Raw genomic sequence first — 16,122 nt, forward strand, 5'->3', positions numbered from 1 at the left:
GTTAAAGTTTTAATAGTAGTTTAACTTATGAGGGGATCAAAGAGTTTGGACCCCCGCCATCCAATACCGGTGGGTATTGAAAGAGGTCCTACTAAATTTGACCCAGGTCCTTTGCAGGATCTATACACTGAACAATGGCAAGACTCTTACCAAACCGTTCCCTTAACCCCTAACCAGGTAGCCAACATATCTCCATATAGACCATGGAGATATGAATGGTGAAAATCTTTTATTTTATATAGACAGTAAAATAATGCCAAGACACCTCGGACAAACGATAAGGAAGAATCACCTTCAACATAAGAAACTAGTTAGTCATTAATACATAACCAAATAAAAAATGCAAAAAGATTAAAAATGAAAAGTATTACACTAAACACTTGTCTTCACCAAGTGATGTAAGATACTTAGGCAAACATGGCCTTTGATTGTCAAGAACTCTTATGATCAATCTTGGATCCCGATACGAATCACACACTCTATAATGGACAATGGATGATGGTGGTGGATGATGGTGTTGTGATGGTGGTGGGTGGTGGGTGAAGTGTGAGAGAGGTGGTGTGCCAAGGGATGGTTTGCAAATGAGCCAAGCACCCCTATTTATAGCCTGAACAGTAGCTCAGGCACGGCCCCGTGTCCGCTGGGCACGGCCCCGTGTCCATCCTCCTTCTCTTTCTTCATTAATTGCAGTTTGTCTGCATTAGTTGACCACGCCCCCGTGTCCGCTGGGCACGACCCCGTGTGCAGAAGCGTATCTGTACTATCAAGATTTCCTCCGATTCTGCGAATCTTAGAGTTGACCACGGCCCCGTGTCCAGTGGGCACGCCCCCGTGGCGAGTGATAGAAGCTTCTACAGCTTTGTCGTTTCTGCTGACACTTGGGCACGCCCCCGTGCTCACTGAGCACGGGGCGTGTTCATCCTTCTGTTCTCTTGTTTTGCTTGGGAAGATGCTATCGGGAGGTCGGGCATGCCACATTTGTTCCTTTTCTTGTATTTATCTTAGATTTAGCTGCCTTTTTGCTTCTTTTTTTCATTTGAGCTCATTTAATCCTGAAAATACAAAAGGAAGACAAAAACACACTTTTTCCAACATTAGTACTAAAAAAAGGGTTTGTTTTATGCCACAATTGATGTAATTTATATGTTGCATTTTGTGCACATCAAATACCCCCACACTTGAATCTTTGCTTGTCCTCAAGCAAAACTCTTTATAATGTGGCTTTTTCACTCCCAAATGGAATGGGTAGAAGAGAAGGTTTTTGGGCTTGTCATAGAGTGTCGGGATTTCCAAGATTCTTTATTAAGTTTTATTTTTATTTATTTACAATCCTATTCGTTATGATTTATTAAAAACATTACATAAGATAAATTACTTATTAGGGCATAACATGCCTTTTTAAAATTCCATTTATATACAAGTTCACATACCTCACGGGGGATCACTCAACACTCGGCCGAAGATGTATTTTAGTGAATCACTCGAGAGCGGCATGGAACTTACTCCTACCATAAGCTTGCCAAGCAATCAATCCTCCTCCTTTTTAACTATACACCTTTGTAAATATCAAGAGGACTTTTGGGTGAAAGGGTTAGGCTTGGGCTAAAGGTGGGTGGTTGGGTTAGTGGTTAGTAAAAGGGCGAAAAGCGTAAAAAGCATCGGTTTTTGGAAGACTTTTTATTTTTCAAAGCTTTTTATTTTGATGAAGCATTTCTTTCAAACAAAGTTATTTTTGATAAACTTGTTTGTTTATTTCTTTAGGCTTCATCATCGTCATTTTTTTCATAAGTCATAAGAAAAACCAAGCTTTGTTACTAAAATAAGGGGTTTAAAATGAAAAAGGGTTTAGGTGGGTGAAAAGGGTGTTTGGTTTGGGTTAAGAAATGAAAAGGTTTAGGCTCAAAGGGGTTAACTAGGGGGATTTTGGGTAGGTGGTAAAAAAAGAGAAAAATGATGGTGTAGAAATAAAAAGGGTTAGTCCTAATGCCTCCATAATTTTCTTACTTGGGTTTAAGTTGGTAAGGACCGGGAATGTATCGTCGTGGCAAGTTCTAGAGTCGTAAGAACCAAGCGGCTATTCACACAAGAAACGAAAAATGAGCATTTAGTTTAAAGATATGTATTTGCATGCTCAATAAAGACTCAAAACTCACTTTTTGTGGGAATGAGTTTTTATGTGATCAAGTACATATAATCAAATTTTAACTAAACTTATCATGCCGTTTCATAATTTTTTTATGTTGGTTCTTTTTATCACGACGCTATCGGTTGTAAACTTGTAAAAATATAACCTTTTCAGAATTTGAAATTCCCAAATTAAACCTAGACAAGTAAGAAAAAATGAAAATTTTTGAAAAATTTGGGGTGATTAGCGGTTCCAATAGAGTTTTGTGTAAGGCTTGATAATTAGGACTTGCAAGATTCAAGGTTTTAGCATCCCCCCCACACTTAAATTACACATTGTCCTCAATGTGTCCCAAAAATAGGTTTTTAGGTTGATTGAATGTGTAAAAAGATGTAAAAAGCAAAATTTTATGTTACTGAGCGTCTGGACACGGCCTCGTGGTGTTCGGGCACGACCCCGTGTTCAGATTGCCAGTAATAAAAGTTTTTAAAGAGAACCAGAAGCTTGGACACAGGGGCGTGTTCAGTGAGCACGCCCCGTGTCCAGTTACCTGAACTGGGCATTTTCTGCAGACACTGCAGCACGGGGCCGTGTTGGGCGGACACGGCCCGTGCCGAACTTGCTGTAATGAAGAAAAATTTGTCGGACGGCCCTGTTTTTGTGCATGCGGTGCTGGTTCAAGTTTCCCTTGTTATTTTCACCATCCTGAGTGTGTTCAACCCATTACAACATCATCCAAACACCAAATTACCTAAAACCGTCATTCATTAAACCATAGAGAGGATTACATAATATTCTTAATAAGTTAAAATTCTAGATAGATAGGTCAACGAAAGCATAAGAAGTCTAAACCAAGAAGTTCTAGCCTAAAATTTATTCTATTAGCAAAATTTCCGAAAAGATAATTCTCCCGGTTTGAAGCGGCTTGAAGAACTTCCTCCTCCGGATCATGGGTACCTCAAACGTCGGCGAGCCATTCTTCTATCTCCCTTGGGAGAAGGAAGGCGGGCTCGTTGGCATCGGTTTGAGGGGGTGTAACTTCCACCGGCGCTTCTTGCAAGTTTTCAAAAGAAGGCTCCGCGGGAATGTCATCCCATCCGGTGGGGTTGTTGACTCCTAATGCTAGGTTCCAATCTTCTTAAGGGAGGATTGTTTCTATAGGAGGTGTTACAAGGATGTTTAACCTCTGGTGCAAGAGGTTAATCTCTTGTAAATTGTTTTCCAGCCCCACCGTAAGATAGTTTATATGGTCTATAAGGACCTCCTCCACCGAAGTCATCTCGTCAAGAGCTTCACGTAATGCCATTACGTAGCGTACGAGAGTTGCTTCAATTGAAGACCTTCTTTCCCTTCGACTGTTTCGGGAATGTGCAGAGGAAGTTCCACTGTTTTGACTTGACATTCTACGAAAACAAACCAAAGAAATAGTTCATTTTGATGAAATAGTACATTGGACACGTCCCCGTGCTCAATGAGCATGACCCCGTGTTCACCTTTCTGCAGATTTTTTGGAGCAAGGAATCTTGGAGTTTGAAATTATTTTTCCAACTTATGAAGCATTTTTGAGCAGAAACGGCTTAAAACCATGTTATACAACTTATTTTTACCAAGATTCCTTTAACAAAAACCCACAAACCACACAATAAAGCTTGGAATCATGGTGATCTCAAGCTTCTATGGAGGTGTTGAAGCAAGAAAGATGAAGAAGAAGGTAATGGATAAATGAGGAAAGGACAAGATGGTTGTTAGAACCTTCTTTTAGAAAATACCTAGGATAGTATGTGAGAAAATCCTTTCAAATCTCTGTCCCTGGATGGTCCAAATGTGCAGGATTCTTGGCTGCATTTATAGAAAACGACAGCAAGCTGGACATGGTCCCGTGTTGGCTGGACACGGCCCAGTGTCCAGGAAAGATCCTGACACATTTTGTACATATTCTGACAAAAGTCAGAAAGGAATCTTTTGGTGGACACGGGGGCGTGTTGACCTGGGCACGACCCCGTGTCGAGAGGCTGTTTTTATGAAGTTTTGTTGGTGCACTTGTGTCTGTACTTTGTCTGTATTTTGTAATGATATAAAACGATGTCTTTTGTTAGTCTTGTTTACGTCTTTTGTTGGTTTGTATATGTGTTTTGATGTAAGTTTGACCAAGTCAACCATCCTCCTGGTTTGACTTGGCCAAACAGTTAACACATGGTTTGTAAGTTCTTTGTGTCGAAGGATGAGTCATCGAAGGATTGTTTATATCCTTCGATGAGCTCGAAGGATAACCTTCGATGGATGTAGATGGACCTCGAAGGATATACCATCCTTCGAGGTATATGTGGATCCTTCGGTAGGTGTCTGGTCGATAGATGATCCTTCGATCAGTCTTTCTGATCCTTCGACCAGACAATCTGTTATGAGTATATATAGTCTTGTAATGGGTTCACTTCATAGTTTAGACAGAAAGACAGAAAGTGTGTGCATGTGAGTGAACTAAGTCTTGTAGAGAGCATTTTCAGTTTGGTCAAGGGCTGTAACCGTGTCCACTGAAATACAAGAGAAAACTTTGATATTTTGTGTGTCTACCTTTCTCTTTGTAGCTTGTGTTCTCATATAAACTACCGGTTTGCATTCTAGCTTGGATTCCGCACTTGCTAGTGTGTTAAACATAACAAGGATAAGGTTTAACCTCAACCTCCGGGGGACCTACAAGTGGTATCAGAGCCGTGGCTCTTTTCCTTGTTAAAACCGAGTTTATACAAGACTTTGGAGTGTTTGGACAAAACTCACATGGTTTAGCACCCGTTTTTAGTGTTTTTCTTGCATTTCCAGACGTAAAAACGTGTTCTAAACTAACCGGGTGTGTTCAAGGACGGGTTGGGTAACTTAAAAACTTGTTTTAAGAAGTTTGGTAATTTCCGGCCAAATTCCGGCTTACTCCGGTGACCGGTTTTCTGGATAAGAACTTTCTTTTTTAGGCAATATTTTATTGGTCAAATCTGAGTTGGTAGAAAGTATGGACTGAACATACCTTCTGCCGAAAGTTCTCTACCAACCAATCACCTTTTCACCAACCTGTCACCTTTTGTCTGCAGTGTTCGTACAGATCGAAGGATATCCTTCGAAGTCGAAAGATCATCTTTCGATCAAAGGAGGTTCGATAGATAACCATCCTTCGAACATCCTTCGAAGTCTGTGACTTATCTTTCGATCCAAGGAATCTTTTCGAAGGATATATTGTTCGATCTACAGTTCTTATTCGAAAGATAAGGATCCTTCGTTTTGGAGAATCTTTCGAAATCATTGTTCGAAATTCAACAGTGATCTTTCGCACACTGTTGATCCTTCGAACAAGTATTGATCTTTCGATCCTAGTCTGTTTGAGTTTAACAAGTTTGTGTTTTTCAGGTCTTTCGATCAAGGATCTTTCGGCTGTCTGTTCTCATTCAAGATATTAACATAGTTTGTGAAAATTAAATCTTTAAAAAAAAAAAGGGAAAAACTTGTTTTTCAAATTTTAAATCAATTTTCACTTAATATATTAATTGTTATAAAATGGGAACAAATGGTCAGTGGGATCCAACCGCGTGGACTCAAACAACTTTGACTCCACAATCATCAGCTACGCAATCATCAGCCACGCAATCTGCGTCAGAGTTCAACAAAACTGCATGGATGCAGGCTATTGCCCCACCTCAAGCTGCAATGATAACTGCAAATCAATGGGCATTGGTCACAAATCAAAGCAGCAGCATTCAAGCAATGATGCAGAACGACAGTGAAACTGGTACAAGCACAAAACCGCCAAAGCTAAATCACATCAATGATTGGGGATGGTGGAAAGAAAGGCTGAGAACTTATGTTCAGGGGCAAGGTCAAGATCTATGGATGTGCTTTTTCACCGCATTTGACAATGATTTGGAAGTTGCAGGATCTAATCCAGAAACTTACAGCACTATGTCTGATGATGATAAAAAGAAATTTGAGTTAGAAAAGAAAGCATTCATGATTTCACACAAGCTCTTCACAGAGACATTTACCACCAGTTTGTTTACTGCACGACTACTAAAAGCTTGTGGGATATGCTCACGTTACGATGTGAAGGAAATGCTCAATCTAGAAAGATCAAGCAAGAATTACTGAAGAAAGAGTTTGAAGGATTCACGTGTATGGAGAATGAAACTTTGGCAGAGTTATCTACAAGGTTCCATCACTTGTTGAGCGAGATGTTTGCTTTTAGAGTCACTGCCACTCCACAAGAAATGGTGAAGAGATTCGCTGATAGCTTACCAGCAAAGTGGAGCAGTTTTCTTGAAATTCTCAAAGAAAATGGTGTTCTAGACACAATCACCGTTTATGAGTTAATTCAAAAATTGGAGAACAAGGATGTAGAAGAAAAGCTTAAGGCAAAAAGAACACTAACTCCTCAAAATCCAGAGATGTACTATGGGATTGCAGGAGGTATCGGTGGAGAAAAACCAGCCTCTCAACACGCGAAGCTTCAAACAGCTTTCATCTCAAACACCGGACCTTCCACAACAAATCAGTTTGATCCTTCAGCATACACGATGATGTATTCAAGACCAGATTCTTCTTCTCAACAACAGTATGTGCAACCAACAGCTCAGCAATTCACACCACCGCCTTTCTTAGACCCAAGCAGAGCTCAGCAGCAACAACCGCAACAGCAAGGGTTTTATGGAAGCTCTTCAAACTTTCAAGCCACTTCCAATCCGAACACAGTCAGATTAGACACTTCCAACTTTTCCAAAGTCACTGCCGAAATAGCCAAGGAGCATATGGAGATGTTGAATACCTTGGTTAGTGCTTATTGTGGATTAGTCGCAGGTCAGATTGGGAATATCAATCTAACCAATGAAGATTATCAGCAAGTGGATAAAGAAGAGTTTGAAATGATGGATATCAAATGGGCTCTTGCTAGTGCAATTCGAAGAGCAAAGGAGTTTATGGAAAGGACGGGGAGAACCAACTTGGAAAGCAACAACAACACCAAGTATGGTTTTGATAAGAATGCTGTCACTTGCTTTAATTGTGGTGAAAAGGGTCACTTCAAGCGGGAGTGTCAGAAGCCACCTAAGCAAGGAAATCAGAATCCCTTCAGGAATCAAGGACAACCACAACAGCAACAGAACAACAATTCTGTCAGATCAATAGTTCCTGTTGGAGGAAATGCATCTGGATCCACAAACACTAATCCCCACAGAGGATTGGTCGTTCAAGCTGATGAAATCTGCAACTGGAACCTTCAGCTCGGAGATGGAGGAAATGGTGGAACAGCATGTTATGCTAAAGTGATTGAGAAGGTAATAGAACCCGTGTCTGCTGGTGAATCTTCAGAAGATGAAGATAGTTCGGGTTATAGTGGGAGCATGGATGGGGAATCACTTGATGCTGGTGATTTATCAAGTGATGCTTTAGATTTGGAGGTTGATGAGCTTTTGGCTGAAGCTGAAGCATTATGCAAGAGGAGATCTATTCTCTGCCAGAAATCTGCTGGAACTTCCGAGAAGGTTGCTCAGTTTTTCTCTGAAGATGGATCTTTTTCTTTTCATACAACCTTTATGGCTCACGTAGAAGGTCAGACTTCTCAGGTATGTGATACTAATTCTGACTCTATTTCTGTTCCTATTGAATGTGCAAAGTGTTTAAAATATGCTGAAAGGGAGAGTCAATTTGAAATCACACACAAACACAATCAAGAATTGATTGTAGATCTTTCTAAAGCAACCGAAGCTAATTTGTTTTTAACCAGAAATGAAAAGGAATTTAAAGCAACAATTGCGTCATTAAGACATGATGTTTCAGAATTACAAAAGGCTGTTTTGCGAAAACAACATGCTAACAATAATCTTATTGACACAATTGAAAAGCAAATGGTAGAGTTAGCAACAGCTCGTTGTGAATGTGAGACAATTAAGCAGAAACTGGAAAGCTATTCCAATTCCCGCTATGTATTGGATCACATCATTGATGTTCAAAAGAAAAAGGGGGATACAAAATGTATTGGATTCAAATCATGCCCTCCCCCAATGAATCACAATTACTCCAAATTGCCTGATGACGAGGATATGCCCCGTTTTGAACCTACTGTGCCACTCGGTCTAGATGACTTTGCAGCAGGCCTCGGGTTCACAACTGGTACATCATCCTCGGGTCAATCAGAATCTGAGAATGTGACAGATTCATCGTGTGTTAAGGAACAGAGTCCTCCCATTATTGAGGATGCTGATTCTTCGGACGATGAATCTGAAGAAATTGTGAAACAACAGTCTAACTCGGTTACAACAGATATTCCAATCGAGAATCACATCCTGTGTGATCCACCAGTGAAACCGAGTAAGACTGAAATGTCAAAAGCAATGGAGTCCATTGTATCTAGCCTTGAAGGGAATAATTTGTTGTACACGCTCAAAGGAGATAGCAAAATCTACTCTAACAAAGATTTTCCAATTAAAAATGTAAATCAAGATTTAATTGAGCAAATTTTTGAAGGATGCACTGATAAGTTTTTGGGGAACAAAAGTGGCAAAGTTACAGTCACTCAATGTGATCCAATTCCGTGTGAACAAATTAGAAAACAATACGGAAACCAAAAACTACCAATTGAGCGAAAACAACAAGTCAACTCCGGAAAGGGTAAGGTACAGGGAAAGAAGGCTCAGAACAAGAATGTTCAAGCACCTAAAGTTCAACAGCCTAAGACTGAACAACCAAAGGTTCAACAACCTAAAGTTGAACAGTCTAAGGCTACTCAACCTAAGGCTGCACAACCTAAAATTCAACAATCAAAGGTTGAGCAACCTAAGGTTCAACAACAAAAGGTGCAAAACAAAAGAGCTCCTGTTAAGAAACGAGGACCGAGAATGAACTTTGTTGGATCCACGGGTTCAGACAAACTTGAAACATTTCAGGATAAATATAACGTTGATTTTGTAAAACAAGTTAGAATTTTAAAACGAAATGATCAGAATAATTACACCCAACACACCAACGGATGTGATTTAGGTCCAAGCACGTCTAGATCACAAAGTTCATCGTCTGGTTCTCCGTCTGGTCATCAACATGTTTCTCCGAAGTTTGTAGAGCGGAGAACATGTTTTGAATGTGGCACAGTTGGGCATATTGTAAGATATTTCCCACACGTGCAAAAGCTGAAGTCAAAAACGAGTGCTCCCCAAGAAATCACTTACCAAAAAACGACCAGTTTCCCCGAAACAAGACCCACGTGTCTTGAAAGAAAGGGAAAAGAAGTTAAAGCAAAAGAATCAAAAGGTAATTGAAAAGGCATTAAAATCAGAGGTCAAAGAAGAAAAACCTGTACAAGCAAAACCTGAAACTGTAAAACCAGTAAATGCTAAAACAATAAATTCAAATACTGGTAAAAGACAAACAGCTTGGAAGCAAAAGCAGGTAATTCAATCAGGGGGAGCACCACAGGTTCTTTTTCCTAATCATCAAGTGATTGAAATCACTTTCCTTGATGATCAAGGACGACCCAAGTCCACAAAGGCTTGGGTCCCCCTCTCAAACTGATAAGTTAGTGCATGTGCAGGCGGCTCCAGGAGGAACTATTAATATTCATTGGATTGTTGATAGTGGGGCTTCCAGGCACATGACGGGCGACTATCGTCTTCTTTTCGATGTGCGAAGTATAAGAGGAGGATATGTTGCGTTTGCTGGAGACAAAGGAGGGTATATCACCGACGAGGGAATGATCTCAAATGGAGTTGTGAGTTTCGACAAAATCAATTACGTGAAACAGTTGGATCACAATCTCCTGAGTGTTTCTCAGATCTGTGACAAGAAGTTCACCGTGCATTTTGATGATGCCGGTTGTTATGTGCTGAAGCCAGGATTCAAGATTCCCGAAGAATGGATTCTCTTATCAGCACCAAGAGTTAATGATTTGTATGTCCTCGATATGAGCCAAGCAATAACTAAGTCCAAACAAGTTACTTGCTTTATTTCAAAAGCCACTGAAAAGGAGACGATCTCTTGGCACAGACGGATGGGTCATATTCACCTCAGAAAAATGAATCACCTTGTCAAAAACAATCTGGTGAGAGGTGTCAATGTGAAGAATTTTCAACTTCAAGATGTCTGTGTGCCGTGTCAGAAAGGGAAGCAGATCAAGAAATCACATCCATTGAAGAAGGTTAACACTGTAAACATGCCACTCGAACGTCTGCATATGGACCTTTTCGGCCCAGTCAAACACAAGAGTGTGCACGGGGAGGTTTTCTGCTTGGTAGTCACTGATGACTATTCAAGATTTTCATGGGTTGACTTCATGGTTCACAAGAGCGAGACTCCAGAAATTCTAAAGAATTTGATCACCTTGTTGGAAAATCTTTATAATCTAAAGGTGAGGCGAATTCGAAGCGACAACGGAACCGAGTTCAAAAACAGGGTTATGGATGAATTTTGCACTGCAAAAGGAATCCTTCATGAATACAGCTCTCGGTACACACCACAACAAAACGGAGTCGCTGAAAGAAAGAACAGAACCTTAATTGAGACTGCAAGAACCATGTTGGTTGAGTCTCAGCTTCCAGTTCGATTCTGGACTGAAGCTGTTGCCTCGGCTTGCTACACGTTAAACAGGGTTCTCACAGTGAAAAGACATGGCAAAACGTGCTTCGAACTCCTACACAAGAAGACTCCTGACTTGGAATATCTAGAACCTTTTGGTGCACCATGTACCATGATTGAGCCTGACGGGAAGTTTGGTGCCAAAGCTATCGAAGGTTACTTCCTTGGGTATGCTACTCCTAATCTGCGAGTATGGAACCTGACTACCAAGAAGATTGAAGAATGAGGTGAAGTAAGAGTTCAAAGATATTCTAATCCACCGAAGCCTTCTGGAGATCCATGGATGTTCGATTATGATGGCCTTTTCGACTCATTTAATCTGCCGACATTTGATGATGACAATGCAATTGCTCAAATGTTGTCTGAAAGCGAGAATGCGACTGGCTCTCAGTTAGCTCGCCCAATCATTGTTGACTCACAAGCAGCTTCTTCTATCAACAATCTCGTTTCAAATGAGGTGTTTAATGATGCTGTCGACTACAATTTGTCATCGGAAGATGAGGAGTGTGTTGATGCAAATGATGGTGAAGCACCGCGTCCGGTTCAAGGTACTTCAGAAGCAACGGATCCAGTGTCTGCGCCAATTGTCCAAGAAGAAAATGCATCATCTTCTACAACTCAACAGCTTCAGAATGATATCGGGAATTTAAATATCAATAACTTGAGGACCAATGTTGAAATTCCTCCTGTTTCTGAAACCCGAATTCATAACATTCATCCTCAGCAGAATATTATAGGTGATGTTCTCAGTGGTGTAAGGACAAGGAATCAAATCCGAAATAATGAAAATGCTGGCTTGTATGCTGAGATACGAGAATCGGGACAACAAAATGATTGGTCTTTCGCCTGCTATGTTAGCCAAGAAGAGCCTAGATCTTGGAAGGAGGCATTGAAAGATGATTCCTGGGTGGAAGCCATGCAAGAAGAACTTCAGCAGTTCGAGAAGTTGGGCGTATGGAAATTGGTTGATAGGCCCGACCACTACAAGAAGATCGGAACTCGTTGGGTGTTTAAGTGCAAAAAGGATGACCGTGGGATTGTTGTCCGAAACAAAGCAAGGTTAGTTGTTCAAGGCTTCAGTCAGATAGAAGGTATTGACTACAATGAAGTGTATGCACCTGTTGCACGTCTGGAGGCTATTAGAATCTTTCTAGCCTACGCATCCTTCAAGAAATTCAAGGTGTACCAGATGGATGTTAAAAGTGCCTTTCTTCACGGAGTAGTCGAAGAGGAAGTATATGTCGAGCAACCACCGGGGTTTGAAGATCCATTACATCCTGACAGAGTTTTACTGCTTAACAAGGCGTTATATGGTCTTCATCAAGCGCCTCGAGCCTGGTATGAGACACTGTCTACCTACCTGCTGAACAACGGGTTTAGACGGGGTTTGATCGATTGTACCCTCTTCATCAAAGAAAAAGGTGAAGATCTTCTGTTGGTACAAGTGTATGTCGATGACATTATCTTTGATTCTACTGATGATAAGTTATGTAAGGAATTTGAGAAGGTGATGCAAGATCGATTCGAGATGAGTGCGATGGGTGAAATGACGTTCTTCTTGGGTTTGCAAGTTAATCAGTCCGAATCTGGAATTTTTATCCATCAAACCAAGTACGTCGGAGACATCTTGAGCCGGTTCCAGATGTCCGATTCGAAGCCAATTTCTACTCCTCTTCCGCAGAATCACGGGATTACTCCGGATGAAAAAGGGGAAGCTGTGGACTCTTCACTTTATCGTGCTATGATTAGATCTTTAATGTATCTCACCGCATCAAGACCCGACATTATGTATCCAACGTGCCTTCTCGCCAGATACCAAGCGAATCCGAAGGTCTCTCACTATGCTGCTGTCAAAAGGATTTTTCGTTATCTGAAGGGTTGCCCTGACACCGGGTTATGGTACCCTAAGGATGATAACTTCGATCTCAAGGCTTACAGTGATTCTGATTTCGGCGGCTGCAAGAAAGATGGCAAATCAACTACAGCAGGATGTCAGTTCTTAGGCAATCGCCTAGTCACTTGGCAGTGCAAGAAGCAGACATGTGTGGCTACGTCTACATGTGAAGCGGAATACATTGCTGCGTCTAGTTGCTGCTCCCAGGTTCTATGGATCCAACAACAGATGCGGGACTACGGTTTTGAATTCCTAACTACTCCTATTTATGTGGATAATGAAGCTGCTTTACAGATCACTAGAAATCCTGTACAGCACTAAAAAACGAAGCACATCGATACTAAATATCACTTCATACGTGATTGCTTTGAAAAGAGACTTATCGATGTGATTCACATTCATACCGATCACCAACGTGCCGACCTTTTTACCAAAGCATTTGATAAATCAATGATGTGTGTAAAATGCAACATATAAATCACATCAATTAAGGCATAAAACTACCCCTTTTTAAGTACTAATGTTGGAAAAAGAGTGTTTTTGTCTTTCTTTTGTATTTTCAGGATGAAATGAGCTCAAAATCACAAAAGAAGCAAAAAGACAACTAATTCTAGCATAAATACAAGAAAAGGAATAAAAGTAGACTGCCCGGACCCTCAACGGCACCCCCCAAGGCAAAGAAGAGAAAACAGAAGACTGAACACGCCCCGTGTCCAGCGAACACGGGGCCGTGCCCAAGAAGCAGCAGAAAAGACAAACTAGTAGAAGCTTCCATTGCCCACCACGGGGCCGTGTCCAGCGGGCACGGGGGCGTGGGGAAAGTACAGCAGGCGCATTAATTGTAATTGCGAATTACAATTAATGAAGAGAGAGAGTGTCAGACGGGCACGGGGGCGTGTCCAGCGGACACGGGGCCGTGCCCAGCCTTCTGTTCAGCCTATAAATAGGGGTGCTTGGTTTCATTCCATCTCATCCCTTGGCACACCACCTCTCTCACACTTCATCCACCACCCACCACCACCATAACACCATCATCCACCACCATCATCCATTGTCCATCATAGAGTGTGTGAGTCGTCTCGGGATCCAAGATTGATCGTAAGAGTTCTTGACAATCAAGGCCATGTTTGCCTAAGTCTCTTACATCACTTGGTGAAGACAAGTGTTTAGTATAATACTTTTTATTTTTAATCTTTTGCACTTTTTATTTGGTTTTGTATTAATGACTTTAATAACTAGTTACTTATGTTGAAGGTGATCTTTCCTTATCGTTTGTCCGTGGTGTCTTGGCGTTATTTTACTGTCTATATAAAATAAAAGATTTTCACCATTCATATCTCCACGGTCTATATGGAGGTATGTTGGCTACCTGGTCGGGGGTTAAGGGAACGGTATGGTAAGGGTCTTGCCCTTGTTCAGCGTTTAGAGGTCCTGGTTGGGACCTGGGTCAATTTTAGTAGGATCTCCTTCAATGCCCATAGGTATTGGATGGCGGGGATCCAAACTCTTTGACCCCCTCATAAGTTAACTACTATTAATACTATAACCCGGCTATTTAGGACTGTATCCCTGCTGACTCAGACTACTTAGCCGAGGGTAACGTCACCGCCAAAAGCGGGGCCTACCACAATTCGCATTAATAATTTAATTCATTATCTTTCAATAATCCGACCCTTTAGGATTGTATCCTTGCTGACTCAAACTACTGGGTTGAGGGTAACGTCGCCTTCAAAAGAGGGGCCTACTACAATAACTAAGATAATCTCTTAAACAAGTGCAAAAGTGCGAAAATAATCAAAGGTTATACTAACACACGTGTCGGATCCAAGTGATTCATCTTGTCTATCTGTTTTTATTTTATTTTATTTTTCAGCATTTAGTTATTTTTTATTTTTCTTAGTTTAAAACATTTTTCTCACTTTTTGATTTGATTAGACGTTGAGGATAAACCGGTATTAAAAGCTCTTGTGTCCTTGGACGACCTCGGTATCTTACCAACACTATACTACGTCCACGATGGGTGCACTTGCCCATATGTGTGTTTAGTGTTAGTAAATATCGTGTTTTATAAATTTAAAACTTGGCTAAAAGTGTAAAAAGGGGCTTAAATATTCATCTAAATTATATACACACCAACACACATCCAGTTTTTGGCGCCGTTGCCGGGGACACAAGGATTTTAAGAAAGTTAGGAATCAACGGCCTAATCATATTTTTATTTTTTTTCTTTAATTTTTAGGATTTTTCGTAGATTTTCAGCTTCTGCAGAGCTCAGCACGGGGCCGTGCCTGGTCGGACACGGGCCGTGCTCAGCATCATTACTGGCAGTTTTTGTTTTCCAAGTTACAGAAGGCTGACCACGGGGCCGTGCCGGTGCAACACGGGGCCGTGTCCAACTTCCAGTAACTGGGATCTGGAAAACAATCACTGAAATTCCGACCACGGGCCGTGTTCGCTCAACACGGGGCCGTGGTGAACCTTCTGACCAACATTCTTTTCTGTTTTTATTGCAGGACTTGGAACCCGACGCCAACCTCACGTAGTGTATGAGCTCCAGTTCCAATAAAGACATAAAAGAACCACTAGAAGAACCCGAACGCTTTCTCAGAAAAAGGTTAAAAGCCAAAAACCAAGAGAAGGTTTCGGGTGATCCACCTCCAATGGCGGACCAACGTACCCTTATGGATTATCTACAACCCACCGTGGGTAATCTAGGCGCCGCTATCAATGCTCCGAATGTCGAAGCCAATAACTTCGAACTTCGGCCGCATTTGATACAAATGCTCCAAAACTCCGCAACCTTCCACGGGCATGCGGACGAGGATCCCCATCTACATATAACTAATTTCTTAGAAATATGTGATACCTTTCGGATCAATGGAGCATCAAACGACGCCATCCGCCTCCGTATGTTTCCCTTCTCACTAAAAGACCGAGCGAAAGCTTGGCTCAACGCCCTCCCAGCTGGATCGGTAAACACCTGGGATGAACTAGCCCAAAAATTTCTATATAAGTATTTCCCTCCTGCTAAAACTGCTAAGTTAATGACTGAAATTAATACATATTCACAAGAGGACGGGGAATCCTTATATGAAACTTGGGAAAGGTTCAAGGAGCTATTACGCAAGTGTCCCCATCACGGCCTCGCAATATGGCAACAAGTATCCACTTTCTATAATGGATTGTTGCCACACACTAGGCAGACACTTGATTCTAGCTCCGGGGGACTTTTAGGTAACCGACGCCCACATGAAATATATAATCAGATTAAGGAAATTGCTCAAACCAATTTTCAATGGCATACCCCCCGGGGAAATAAGTCTATCGCCCCGGGCGCCCATAAGGTCGACGAAAGCACTTCTTTACAAGCCCAAATCGAGGCCCTTTCTTCAAAAATAAAAAAATTAGAAATGACAAAAATAGTCTCGGTTATGGCTTGTGAAGGATGTGGTGGGTCACATGAAAATTGGAGTTGCATGAAAGAAACGGACGATCAACAAGAAAT

At 41.4% G+C, this 16,122-nt stretch overlaps 1 non-coding gene across 1 annotated transcript; it reads right to left on the reverse strand.

The window, feature by feature from the left end:
* Positions 1-15,655: 15,655 nt before the first annotated feature.
* Positions 15,656-15,762, reverse strand: LOC118489448. Its single transcript, XR_004887468.1, has one exon. It is a non-coding gene; the product is annotated as a small nucleolar RNA R71 (small nucleolar RNA).
* Between the last annotated feature and the right edge of the window lie 360 nt (positions 15,763-16,122).

Source organism: Helianthus annuus, chromosome 17 (assembly GCF_002127325.2).
Source record: "Helianthus annuus cultivar XRQ/B chromosome 17, HanXRQr2.0-SUNRISE, whole genome shotgun sequence".
NCBI classification, from domain to species: Eukaryota; Viridiplantae; Streptophyta; class Magnoliopsida; order Asterales; family Asteraceae; genus Helianthus; species Helianthus annuus.